This window comes from Cupressus sempervirens, chromosome 1, assembly GCF_028749045.1.
Source record: "Cupressus sempervirens isolate cs-2001-9-10 chromosome 1, ASM2874904v1, whole genome shotgun sequence".
NCBI lineage: Eukaryota > Viridiplantae > Streptophyta > Pinopsida > Cupressales > Cupressaceae > Cupressus > Cupressus sempervirens.
Window position 1 is genome coordinate 341,390,044 of NC_143118.1, and position 13,638 is coordinate 341,403,681.

Consider the following 13,638-nt stretch of genomic DNA (forward strand, 5'->3'; position numbering starts at 1 on the left):
ATCTACAACTGAAGTTTCATAAACCTTTTCAATTTTTTTCCCATTTTGCAAAATCTAGTTGTGATGTTTGAAAAATCTTTCAGTTTTCGAAAATTGCTTTCTCAGTTTTAAAAATGTTTTCGTTTTTTAAGATTATAAAGTAGGTGTTAAAGATGGGGAGTGAATGGGTTAATTCATAGGCATTTTTTCCCTTGCATTTATTGTTCTCTACGTGATTCACTCCAAGCCAGGACGTATTTCGGTGTCTTGATTCTATTTTCGTCAATTTCTGATATATGGATATTTAATCGAACAAGTTCCCGACCAGCCCATTTTGCCTTTTACTGTAAGGAGTGAACAATCAATGTGGACTGTGTATTCAATGCCGAGGAAATGAAACCTACATAAACTTCAATATTTCCAATTACAAAAAATGCCAGAAACCAACATTTCCTCAGTCTTCGATCTGATAACTATTTCGAAAAGTTGAGGTTCTAAAAGTTAAAAGTTTTACAATAAAATTCGTATGTATAACTTCAAGCAAAACAGAAAAAACGACCCGAAACTTTGGCTTGCATTCGGCAAGCCTCTTTTTAGATCAAGCTGCCTCAAACTGGATTTATTTTTTTCCAAATAACAATAAACAAAGTTTTCTTTATTCCATTCATATTTTATAATTTTTCTACTATAAACATTATCTGTTGTGACTATCTTCTTTATAGTTTCTGAATAAAAAGTGTAATATGAACAAATTTCTGTAATTTAGTATTGGCATTTTGATTTTGATGTTAATGTATTTATTTTAGAAATAGCATACTGCTTGTTTAAACAAGTTCTTTTCATTGCATCTCATAAACTGTTTTTGCTACAATGAAACAAAGGCAGGGACTCAGGGTCTACCAGAGCCCTTGTTATATGACAAGTCACCAATACATACGGATGCGCATGACGACTAAACATTACATAATGATTTTGAACATAGTCAATGTGCTTCACAATGGCTACATAATGATTCTTGAGAAAGGTCAACAAAATTCCCTTTGAGGCAATTGACGCAGAGTCAAGAAAAAATATTTTTACAGCGGAGTCCTATGGAAGGGAAGTAATACGATCCTAGGGTAAAGTTTACATCACCCATACATAGGCGTGGGATGTAATTCCATGCTCATATCAGCTATTCAATTACCCTTCGTTATGATATAGCTACACCATTCCATAAGTGTGATTTACACCAGCTCTGACACGTTAAAAAATGTAGTACTAATCTTCTGACATTAGCCAATGTGCTCGGTCATGAGGGGATTGACGCGGAATGGGAAAAATAAATCTTTAACAAGATTGCAGACTTTGGTTACATCAAAGGCTTGCGTTCCCACGGGGAGTATAAAATTGAGAAAATCCTGGTATGAGGAAAGTCTCGGAAGAAATTTCTTGACTTCTATCTTTTAATGAAGGGGTCGTCAATGCACACGTTTGGTAAGTAGGGCAGCATTATTCACTGTTCACTGAGGAATTAAACTTAAAAAAATAAGTTAATTTCTAATTATTTAACATTTTAACTTATGAATCAAGTCTATATGTACACCCTCTGCTCACCATACTGTAAAGATACTTAAAAAGGCGAAGCTTGAAAGTGAAGAGGGAAGAAAGGCCAATGGAGGTAGCAGTAGCAATAGCAGTTCCTCTATATATACTCTGCTTGGCGTTGTCAGTTAAGGAGGCGGCTGCGTCCTTTGGTTACATCAATGGCTCGCGTTCTCAAATGGAGAATAAAGTAGACCACCTCTTTTGCTATAAAATGGTTGGGAGGCTTCTTGCTAAAGAACCCGAATGGAGCGGTTGTACCAGTTATACCGATGAGAAGGATGTTGAGGCTCTCTTGTCCTTCCGGAAAGCCATTACAAATGATCCAACTCAATTCCTCTCCAACTGGATTGCTCAAAATGCAGACAAGGTGTGTTCGTGGAATGGTATTTGGTGCAGAAGACGGACTAAAAGGGTATTCTCCATCATTCTCCCTAATTTGGGGTTGTAAGGTACAATTTCTCTGTCCTTGGAGACCTCTCCTTGTTGCGCACTTTGAATCTCTTTGGTAATAATCTCACTGGAAGGATCCCCTCGCAGCTCGGGCAGCTCAAAGTTTTAGGGTTTCTCGACCTCAGCTGGAATCTGTTGTGGGGACCGATTACTGCAACTCTCGCAAACTGTACACTGCTTCAGTGCATTAGGGTTTCATGCAACAACCCCACGGGGAACATACCAACAGAATTCGGTGGTCTGGGTAAGTTAGAGCACCTCCGGCTGTCCAACAATAGTCTAGGCGGAAGAATTCCAACTTCATTGAGCAATTGCACGTCTCTCCAAGGTATATCCATTGGCTATAATTATCTCATTGGTTTAATCCCTTCTGTGTTGGGTTCGTTAAAAAATCTCAATTATAATCTACTTGGAAGAAAACTCACTGAGCGGTCATATCCCACCTTCTCTTAGTAACTGTATCCAATTTTCCTACATAGCACTCTCTCACAACAGTTTAACGGGAAGCATTCCCCAAGAACTAGGATCCCTTCAGCTTTTAGATTCTCTATACCTGCAGTCCAACAGATTACAAGACAGAATTCCTCCCAGCCTGGGTAATTGCTCTTCCATGAATGTTTTGTTTTTGGGGGATAATCATGTACTGTCAGGTAAAATACCATCTGAGCTAGGAAATCTGAGGGAGCTTGAGCAATTATCAATGTATGGAATGCCTAAGATTGAGGGTTCTATTCCTCCAGAGATAGGGAATTGTAGCAGTCTTGTATGGCTGGATCTCGGATGGGGCGGAGTTACAGGGAGTGTGCCGAGAAGCATATTCCATCTCCCTCTCTCACTTCTTGCCCTAGAGGGAAACCAGTGTCATGTCCCCAATTTTCTGGTGACAGTTCAATTTAATTAATTTAATTAATGGTTGTCCAAGGACGACTAATTAGTTATTTTAATTAAATAAATAAATATTAAAAGATGACCTTGTATTTAATAAAGTGACTTTAGTATTTAATAAAGTTACTTGGAGTATTTAATAAAGTCACTTGAGGGATAAGATCAAAAAGGGTTCTAGAAGTCTCTGGAGAGGATGGAGGAAAAGAATAAATAGGCACCCCGGGGCTCCATTCGAATCAAGCGGTTGTGTTATCTCTCTTTGATTTTCAGATTGTGATTCAATCACAGGTGCATTGTGGAACCTAGGGTTTCGGCAATTGTCACAGTTGGCCATTGAGAACGATAACTCTCAATTGGTACGCGATTTTGAGGGTGTGAAATATCATCCGAATTATTGCAGATTGGAGGTGACGCTGCAGTCATTTCATCAGGGACAAATCTGTGACCTAAGGTCAAATCTGAGGATCAGTGATTATTGGAAGGTAAGCTAGAGCGGAATTAATTGTCACTTAGACAAACTATTGCAGTATTGAGTGGAAAGACGAAGAGGAGCCGGGAAGAGAGTTAAAGACAAGAATCCGATTGTGGTCAACAGATCCAGATATCGCAGGATTGATGATCCATTAATCTGCTAATCGGAGTGAGTTCCCTTGTCATTTGGCGCCTTACTTTCCATACATTTCAGTCATTGAATGTATTGTTTCTTTGCGGGGGATCCAAGGAGATTTCAGGCCAGAGCAAGGGGGTCGGGGTGCATTTGTACGGGCCGGCAATTAAGTCCAGACACCGTTCCCACCACTGTTTAGAATCTGCTCTCCCGCAGCAAGCCGATTAATTGGAAGTCGCACTCAATCTACATCTAAGTGGATAGACCGCGGAGGGAATTGAATTTCGCTTCAAGCCGACTGTAGAAGAAAAAACCAGTCTCCGGTTTAATCACATTCTCCTGCGAGGAGCCGGGACAACGAGCAGAGGGAGGTCATCGGGCAGAGAGGCGTTTCCCATATAAACTCCGGCGGCTTCTTCCGCAAGATGTCACTGCAGTCGGTAAGAAATCGCATGCACTCCTATTAATTACAAGGGGGCACGGGTCAGACCATCTAAAACTGTCATTGGCACTTCATGGTGAAAGCTTGAACTTCAGGATTGCATTAGACCCAAAGCTTGGGTTCCATTCAGAGGGAATAGACGACTGGCTGAGTAAACAACATATAACGAATTTGGACGGCACTAAGAGATAAAATCTGAATTGATATTATTTTTCAAAGATCAGCGGATTCCTTCGTACAGTGATTCTCTGATAAGCCAAGTTTGACGCCCGTAGACATGGCAAGGTGAGGGCTATGTGGAGCTGTCCGACTCTTCGTTGGATTACAATATCGACAGTTTTTGAAGAGGCCGTGAGTGTTAGTTCGTAGAGTCATTGCAGAGAGGCAAGGCAAATATTTAGCAGGCCCTTTGTCTCGAATTGGGAAAGTGGATGAAGGAATCACCAACTTAAGGAGATCGTGGCTAAAGACGCAAACAAATCAGGTTCTCAATAGATCATTAGAATCAATTTAATTATCAGGCATTGTTACTCTTTAACCGTATGGAAACTTGTTATTGATACTTGGGTCTGTAATCACTGCACTATTACAAGAGTCTAATATTATTGGCATCCCAGTTATCATGGCATCCCTTGTATAACCATCTTATTTGCAAGTAGTTTCAGAGACAAATTCATTCCAGCAGTATTAGTTGTTTGCTAACTGTTTGACGAAATGTCAAACCTCTGAAGTTTTAAGATTTTGGTGCTTAAATAGTCAATAATCCTGACGGGGTTATTTCAGTGGTATCAGAGCGTGTTTGCTAACTGTCTGACAAAATGCCTAATCATTGAAGTTTTAGTATTTTGGTGTTTAAGAAGCAAATATCCTGTCGGGGTTATTTCAGTGGTATCAGAGCGGTTTTCTTGCCATCCTGTGGGGTGAGAACCGAATTACATGAGTGATCAGCACTCGACTTCAAACAAGATGGACAGGTACAGCACAAAGTCTCCAAGGGCACAATCTCGGACAAGAAATAGACAGAGTATTCAGAGTCGGAAATGTGGAAAGGAGGACTATTCAGGTATTCAGGACGAGCTCAGAAAGATCAAACATAACATGTCTGAACTGTTGGTTAAACAGCACCGTATGCTTGACAGGCTGTTCGTCCCAGCTAAGGTGAGTAAATCAACTGGATTTTGTTTTGGTAAATCTTCTCACGAAGCGTTGACAGATACAATGAGAGATGTTACGAGGAACCTTAATGGGGAGTTCGAGAAACAAGTGTGCAACCAGTCAGAGGTTTCAGTTCGGTCACAGGAAGAAGCGGTGAAGGACATTATGCTGATGGATAGTAACTGTCAACTTGACACTCAAGTTGAGACAGTTGAATACGAGTTTCCCAAAGGTGATGTCTCATGTACTCAAGGTAGTTTGGTTCCGACAAGCAATGATTTCAGTGAAGTGAGTTCAGATAATGATAAAGATGTCATTGTGCATAATGATGAGATACTTGGTGAAGATGAGCAAACACTGAGTATCCATGATTTTGCTGACAGAGAGTACCAGGCTCAGTTAGAAGCTTCGTCACATGAGGATGAGAATGGCAGTACTTCACATGATTTGTCCAGCCAGCTGAAGGTAAGCAAAGATAGTATTGTGGCTTCTTTATCTCATCATGATAGGATGCGGGAGATGTTAGAAGAGCACATCCAGATGATTCAGTTACAAGGAAGACATAAGGGAGTTCAGGCGAATTCTTCTTGCTGTGACTTACATGCAATTGGTGAAGGAATGGGAAAGACGAAGTTGAGCTATTTACATCTCCTATCAGACCGTGACCATCTTCTTAGCCTTGCCAAAGATTATTCAGATGCCTTGAGGAGGAAGGAGGAGGAAGTTGTCAAGCTTTCTTGCGAGCTTGAGGACACTCGAGCAACTTTGGCATTACAGGACTGGGAGAGACATGAGAATGAGCATGGCATGGAGCTAAGTTTAATTTCATCTGGTACGTCTAACACTCAACTTTCTACATTTGACGGATCATATATGGTAGCTGATAATGCTACGAGTTCATCTTGCATTCACATCCAAGATACAAGGACAATGGCAGATAGGTATGTGAAGTTAGCTGGTATTGGTCACATTACTCAGGTAAGTAGTTTGCTTGAGTTACCAGTTTTCTCTTGCATATGGATTCGGGAATGTTTCAGCAGCATTTGGGATTCAGTCAACCGAAGATCTTTAGCACTTAATGGTAGCGATGATTGTTTAAATACTATCATGGACTGGATTAGCAGAACACCTGGTGTTGTCTTTCTTTGTGCCAGCAAAACATCCGATGTTGGTATTAGTTTTTATGCACCGTTGTTGGGTTTGGTTCATATTTCCAGTCGACCATCCTTGCTGAAAGGTGTTGAAGATTTTTCATATTCGCCAGTGTGTACAGATGAGTCCCAGGATCGTTTTGACCTTGATAACATCCAGGAGGATGAAGTGGATAGTTTTGAAGACACAGTTTCTTTGTCAGTTTCTTTGGGTACAGAAGAGCTTGACAACAGTACTATAATTTTTGACAAATTGGATATTGATATGGACCTTGGAGATGATTCACAAGATATGGATGAGGATACTCCTTTAAGAGCTCCAGAAGAAGATTGTTGGAGACAGTTCAGCCAGAGCCAACATGTGGTTAGCCAGTTGAAAGTTAGTGAGCAAGACATTGCTATTGCTTGTGAGCATTTTGATACTGCTCGTCATTTGTTGGCCATTACTGGTTGGGGTACGGCTATGACAGATGAGTCTAGCGGTGGTTACTTTTCTTTGGGAGAGATTCATGCCTTGCGTGAAGCTGTTCGGATATTGAAGCAGGATTATTTACGATTGGTAGCCGACCGTGATCACTTAGTTGAGTGGGGGAGTACAGCATATGAGGCACTCTTGGATCGTGAAGAGGAGGTGAGTGAGCTTTCCCAAGAGCTCATAGTGACTACTGAGGCGTTAGAGGACACACAGCGAGATCTACAGAAGTCGCAGTTTCAGTTGAAGGAGGCGACCATGGAGTTGGAGCATTTGCGGTCAAAACCAGCCCCAGACCCAATTCATTTGACTACTGAGGTAGATGACGGTAAGTACACTCCTACAGTAGCTTTTGAGGAGTTTATTGTTGAGACTGACATACATGTTCAGGGTTTGGAAGAAGTTGGTCATAATGAGTTCGGGATACCGGTAGAGTCAAGTTTCCAGATTGATTCTTCTCAGATAGTTGATAGTGTGGTACAGCTGAGTATGCCACCCTTTCAGGAGGACCAGTTGTGGTGTAAAGGAGAGTATGTTGATGTTTCCTCATATAATTTTTACTGCACTGAACCGTTCATGAAGTATTTGTTGGATAGTGCATGTGTTCAGTTAGACTCGCATAAGGTGACAGAAGGTGTTCTCATCCATGATACTAGTGTTATTCGCGGATTGGTTGAGAAGATTATAGGGGTCCTTTCTACTATGCTACCTCACAAGGATCTCGAGGAGGAGTTTGTTGAGCAGAATGCATGGGATCCTAGCCAGCCTACAGTCACTTGGAGTCAGAAAATGGAGCCATCTGTTGATTCCCAGTTCAGTGATGATGAGTTAGCAGCAGAGTTTGGAGGTTCTTATCAGCATTATGCGGTAGGGTACGCTCATCATTTTCCTTTTGACATAGAGATAGAAGATTTTATTTCACGCAGATGTAGATTGGCTCCAGTTTCTTACCATCCATTAGGGGATAGATTGGCACCATCTTTCGAAAATAAAATTGGTAGTAGCAAGTTATTCAGCCTGCAGCATCGATACACCCGGAGCAGTTTTTCAGAGATTGAATTTGCTGGCAGTAATTCAGGTACCTATGGCTGTTGTCATATCTACAATGCAGTTGGGTGCAGGTGTCTTTTTGACAGGGGCTTGAGTTTTGATAGAGTTGATGTTTCAGTTGGCTTGAGTTCCGCAGAATGGCTTCTTCTACTGACATCTACAGTTGGGTTTCAGATGATTTCATCAGAGTTGTCAGTTGTTTGGATGTTGAATACAGTTTCTCAGCTACTGGTATTGATGATTTCTCCACGGGAGTATGATGCGGATTGGGATGATACACAGATTTACATTTGGGATCCAGGCAGACTGATTGGGTCATGGTTCAGCCATTGCTTGGGGACAAGCAATTTCAGGAAGGGCGGACTGTCATGTCCCCAATTTTCTGGTGACAGTTCAATTTAATTAATGGTTGTCCAAGGACGACTAATTAGTTATTTTAATTAAATAAATAAATATTAAAAGATGACCTTGTATTTAATAAAGTGACTTTAGTATTTAATAAAGTTACTTGGAGTATTTAATAAAGTCACTTGAGGGATAAGATCAAAAAGGGTTCTAGAAGTCTCTGGAGAGGATGGAGGAAAAGAATAAATAGGCACCCCGGGGCTCCATTCAAATCAAGCGGTTGTGTTATCTCTCTTTGATTTTCAGATTGTGATTCAATCACAGGTGCATTGTGGAACCTAGGGTTTCGGCAATTGTCACAGTTGGCCATTGAGAACGATAACTCTCAATTGGTACGCGATTTTGAGGGTGTGAAATATCATCCGAATTATTGCAGATTGGAGGTGACGCTGCAGTCATTTCATCAGGGACAAATCTGTGACCTAAGGTCAAATCTGAGGATCAGTGATTATTGGAAGGTAAGCTAGAGCGGAATTAATTGTCACTTAGACAAACTATTGCAGTATTGAGTGGAAAGACGAAGAGGAGCCGGGAAGAGAGTTAAAGACAAGAATCCGATTGTGGTCAACAGATCCAGATATCGCAGGATTGATGATCCATTAATCTGCTAATCGGAGTGAGTTCCCTTGTCATTTGGCGCCTTACTTTCCATACATTTCAGTCATTGAATGTATTGTTTCTTTGCGGGGGATCCAAGGAGATTTCAGGCCAGAGCAAGGGGGTCGGGGTGCATTTGTACGGGCCGGCAATTAAGTCCAGACACCGTTCCCACCACTGTTTAGAATCTGCTCTCCCGCAGCAAGCCGATTAATTGGAAGTCGCACTCAATCTACATCCAAGTGGATAGACCGCGGAGGGAATTGAATTTCGCTTCAAGCCGACTGTAGAAGAAAAAACCAGTCTCCGGTTTAATCACATTCTCCTGCGAGGAGCCGGGACAACGAGCAGAGGGAGGTCATCGGGCAGAGAGGCGTTTCCCATATAAACTCCGGCGGCTTCTTCCGCAAGATGTCACTGTAGTCGGTAAGAAATCGCATGCACTCCTATTAATTACAAGGGGGCACGGGTCAGACCATCTAAAACCGTCATTGGCACTTCATGGTGAAAGCTTGAACTTCAGGATTGCATTAGACCCAAAGCTTGGGTTCCATTCAGAGGGAATAGACGACTGGCTGAGTAAACAACATATAACGAATTTGGACGGCACTAAGAGATAAAATCTGAATCGATATTATTTTTCAAAGATCAGCGGATTCCTTCGTACAGTGATTCTCTGATAAGCCAAGTTTGACGCCCGTAGACATGGCAAGGTGAGGGCTATGTGGAGCTGTCCGACTCTTCGTTGGATTACAATATCGACAGTGTTTGAAGAGGCCGTGAGTGTTAGTTCGTAGAGTCATTGCAGAGAGGCAAGGCAAATATTTAGCAGGCCCTTTGTCTCGAATTGGGAAAGTGGATGAAGGAATCACCAACTTAAGGAGATCGTGGCTAAAGACGCAAACAAATCAGGTTCTCAATAGATCATTAGAATCAATTTAATTATCAGGCATTGTTACTCTTTAACCGTATGGAAACTTGTTATTGATACTTGGGTCTGTAATCACTGCACTATTACAAGAGTCTAATATTATTGGCGTCCCAGTTATCATGGCATCCCTTGTATAACCATCTTATTTGCAAGTAGTTTCAGAGACAAATTCATTCCAGCAGTATTAGTTGTTTGCTAACTGTTTGACGAAATGTCAAACCTCTGAAGTTTTAAGATTTTGGTGCTTAAATAGTCAATAATCCTGACGGGGTTATTTCAGTGGTATCAGAGCGTGTTTGCTAACTGTCTGACAAAATGCCTAATCATTGAAGTTTTAGTATTTTGGTGTTTAAGAAGCAAATATCCTGTCGGGGTTATTTCAACCAGATTGAAGACAGGCTGGCAGAATCATTCTTCAATATCACTGTGCTGGAATATTTGGATCTGAGCTTCAACAGATTCTCTAGGACACTTCCAAGATCAATTAGCAACTGCACAATCCTGCAGAAGCTAAATCTTTCAAACAATTCATTGCATGGAAATCTGAAAGTAGAATTCCCACCTTCATTAGAAATTGTGTCTGCTCATTCTAACAAATTCTCTGGATACCTACCTGTATCCTTGGCCAACTGCAGGCACCTTCAACACTTGGATTTCAGGAATAACAGATTGACAGGTGTCATTCCTGAGTATGTTGCAAATCTTCACGATCTGAGGATTTTAAGCCTGGGATATAATGCACTTGAGGGACCTATTCCTCCATGGGTTACAAATCTCACCAACTTGCAGATGCTAGATTTGTCCAACAACAAATTCGTTGGAAACATTCCGCCCCATCTCGAAAATCTCCAGGGCTTTGTTGCTCCACAAGAAACAAAATCAAGAGTCAACCAGGATATGACGATTGCAGCAAAGGGACATGAGTACCGCCTGGAGTATGTGATTCCAGAAAACACCATTTTGGACTTGTCAAACAATCTTCTCGGCGGGGAAATACCAGAAAACATTGGAAGTCTAATTGGTCTGAGGCTTCTGAATCTGTCTGGAAATCAATTGGAGGGGAGAATACCAGCATCTCTTGGAAATATCGCCACTCTAGAGCAGTTGGACTTGTCTAGGAATGGCCTGAGCGAGAAAATTCCACAGGATCTATCCAAACTGACCATGTTGGCGTCCATCAATGTTTCCTTCGACAGATTCTGCGGAATGATACCGATTGGAACGCAATTTGACACTTTCAACGAGACATCCTTCATGGGAAATCCTCCATGTTTGTGTGGGCGGCCCTTGCAAAAGTGCCAAAGAAATAATGAAACTTCAACAGGAGGCAAGGAAGAGAGGTCGCTGCTGAGTGTTGTGGAAGAACACATGTCGCTGATCGCATTGGGTCTGGGATTTGGCATTTCCTTCGGTGGAACAATCTCTCTCATTAGTGGAAAGGATACAGTTTGGCGTTTGCTTCACGGCTAAGCGCTTTTAGTAAGATCCGGCCAGCAACAGTAAGAGAACGACATACCTTTTCTGCAGAGAATTTTTGTGTCAGATTTTTCAATGTTGAAATTTACTTGTGATTCTTTTGGATTTTTCTTATAAGAAAAAAATTTCAATTACAAATATTCAACCAATCTTGAAGTAAATAAACAATGATAAATGCACGACTATTACAAATATTTGATGAAAGCACCATCCTTTTTTATTATAGGAATACTTCTTTAAGTTTTTAAACTACTTTTATTTGATTTACTAGACAACATGTAAAGGATCTTAGGAATAACATTATTCTATAAATGCATGTCAAAAATTAAGAGTAGTCCAAAAGGAAACTTAAACACAGGGTTAGAATTATGTCTTCTTTATACTACTACTTTAATAATGATTTAGTTACTACAATTTTAACAAGTGTTTATGATGTATTGCTATGTTTTGATTCTTAATATTAAAAAATATAGTCCAAAAATATTATTTTAGTGTATTTACTTAAATAAAACTTGTCAAAAGCATCACACACATGCGCTTTTGTATGTAACTCTGAAAATATTTGAGGGGGTGAACTAAATGTTTCATTTAATCCTAGTTTTCATTTATTAAAATTAAAAACTAGCATAACTAACATTCTTTTTTAAATAATGTAAAATATGTTCATATATCAAATTTCAAATAATAAATAAATATATAGATCTATCTAACCACATTCAAATATTCATGTAAACATTCTACTTGAATGTATTCATTTAAACATTTTTAAAAAAATTAGAAATCTAATCCAAAATTTTACTAAAAGTAAAATATTAAAATAGTAGAAAAATACAAAGTGGATGACTCACTCCATTATTCCAATAGTTTAAAATTCAATTCAATCTTGTAATTTACACTGAAAAATATCTAAGCAAATCCTGAGATGCAAGTTGTGTTAGAATCTGAAAAGATTAATAACCCAGAAAACTAGTGCAAAAGGTAAATATCTAAACTATGAATGCAAATGATACAAAATCAAAATAGCATCATAGAGTTGTGAAAAATCAAACTATTGCAGTCACTGATTATTAATCTCCTATCGTAAACGATTATTAAACTGCTAAAAACAAATTCTCAGCTAATATCGAAAAATAACACAACTGCAACTTCACTTAAAATATGGAAAGAAATGCGCAACAGAATCAACACAATATTTTTGGACAAATTGTCCCTGGAAAAACCCCTAAGGGAAAACCAGTTCTACAGATGAGAAATTATATTAAACTTCAGCAAATCAAGAGATACAAAATTCCTTGCCTCACACTGGCAGAACTCCGACAACCTCCTAATTTCTCCCGCTGATATTTCTCACTTCTATCCCTGCGCTAACACTGCGCCCTTGCTAACACTGCAAGACTGTTTGCTAACACTGCAAACTGCTTCACAAAAGCTTCTCTCTTCGCAAAGCTTCCTGCAAGACTGTTTGCTAACACTGCAAACTGCTTCTCCAAAGCTTCCTTGCTAACACTGCAAGACTGTTTGCTAACACTGCAAACTGCTTCTCCAAAGCTTCCTTGCTAACCCTGCAAAGCTTCTCTCTTCTATTTCCTCCAACTGCCCCCTAGACCCCTTTTTATACTACTCTCGTTGGTAAACCAACGACCGAGATTAAATCAAACCAACGGCTGAGATTAAGACAACTCAATAGCCAATAATAGAATTGGTTGCAAGGTGTCCAAAAGAGAATCTCTAAAATTAGTAAATAATAACCATTTACTAATTTTTGGCAAGTGGACAAACAGCTGTCCAAACCACCCATAAATACAACCGCTATTCATAGATAAGGACGAACAGCTGTCCAAGCTACCCATAAATAGTGCTGCTATTTCCGGGTCAGAAATAACAGCTGTCCAACTAACAATAATTAACACTCCCTCTTAGCGAGGAAGCTATTCTGCATGACACCCATCTTATCTCTGAAGAAGATAAATTTGGCCTTTCCCAAAGCCTTCGTCAGAATGTCTGCTACCTGCTCATCTGTAGGTATGTATTGTAGTCGAACAACTTTCTTCAATCTGCACACGTGGGTCTCTTTGCTGTGTGCTACAAAGCCTTCTGGTTGTTCTATGTATACCTCCTCCTTCAACTCACCATTGAGGAATGCTGTCTTGACATCCATTTGATGGATCTGCCATCCCATCTGTGCTGCAAGTGAGATTACAGCTCGTATAGAAGTTTACCTGGCAATTGGAGCAAATGTCTCCTCATAGTCTATTCCCTCCTTCTGAGAGAACCCCTTTGCCACAAACCTAGCCTTGTATTTCTCGATGCTACCATCTGCACCGTGCTTTATCTTATAAATCCAGCGTGATCCAACTACAGCCCTATCTGTTGGTCTAGGTACTACCTCCCACACATCATTCTGCATTATTGAAGAATATTCCTCAACCATAGCATCTCGCCATACCTGAT

General features: G+C 40.2%; 1 pseudogene; it reads left to right on the forward strand.

Annotated features, from left to right (window-relative positions):
- The first annotated feature begins 1,633 nt into the window (after nt 1-1,633).
- Nucleotides 1,634-11,181, forward strand: LOC149577601 (uncharacterized; annotated as a pseudogene).
- Nucleotides 11,182-13,638: the final 2,457 nt, after the last annotated feature.